We start from the raw sequence: 945 nt of genomic DNA, 5'->3' as shown, positions 1-945 counted from the left end.
GAAAAATGACCTTAATTAAATTATTTTTAAAAAAATAACAGATATACAAAAATGCTACTTCTCATTCCTACTCAAGGAAGCATAATGGCCAGGTTTCAGTCCACACTCCTCTCACATGGCACCAGGTTCCCATGGCCTACACCGGCCAGGGAGAAATGGCAATCAGAAGCACGTCCTTGTAAAATACGGCAGTCAATATGGTTTCGGGGTCGATGCCTCCATGTTAGAAAGATTTTTGGATCCAACAGCAACCTTTACATTAGCCTATGCATTTGGGCCTCAGTTCATTCACCTGTCGGCCCAATGCCAGATCAAATACTTCATGAATGAATCTTGGCTCCAATTTTTCTATTTTCCACTTACTTTTTATTTATTTTAATGCCCGTTACGGGTGAATTTGCCCAAATCCCCCCCAATCCAAAACCCAATTCCCCGAGGAACGTAGTCCCTGACAGGTACAGTCCTACTGATAAATTTTAATGTAATAACAATGAAGGAAAAAGTGAAGAAAATGGTTACAGTACATTATAGGCAAACTAACAATACCAATATAGTTTTCATCAGTGGTATATATATCTACACTAAATAATAATAAAGATATTTCATTTACGAATGCAAAAAATCATCCTGTAATGATGCTTCAGAGAGAAAACCTGTATAAAGTCCACAATTTTGACATTTCATCCACTTCAAATAATCAAAGAGACTCTCTACCCCCTCTGACAAAGGCATGCAACAGCGAGAAGAAAAAAATACAATGAGTAACATATGTTATTTATCTTTCCAAACAATAACGCTTTGATAGGCCTATAATTCATAATCAAAAACCTATAAATCCATTCGATTTCATACTTAATGCACCACAACCAAAGAAAAAATCAAATCAGAACAACAGTATTCCATTAATATCAATCAACTAAATAGAGTAAAACCTCCCCAGCAGAG

At 36.2% G+C, this 945-nt stretch overlaps 1 protein-coding gene across 1 annotated transcript in view; it reads right to left on the bottom strand.

Annotated features, from left to right (window-relative positions):
• Positions 1–945, bottom strand: part of LOC119588701 (nuclear receptor coactivator 5-like) — a gene marked incomplete in the record, with an annotated part of 28,627 nt that overhangs the window by 27,410 nt on the left and 272 nt on the right.

This window comes from Penaeus monodon, chromosome 24, assembly GCF_015228065.2.
Source record: "Penaeus monodon isolate SGIC_2016 chromosome 24, NSTDA_Pmon_1, whole genome shotgun sequence".
Classification (NCBI taxonomy): Eukaryota; Metazoa; Arthropoda; class Malacostraca; order Decapoda; family Penaeidae; genus Penaeus; species Penaeus monodon.
The sequence above is the reverse complement of the archived record's forward strand: the minus strand, read 5'-3'. Positions and strand labels throughout refer to the sequence as shown.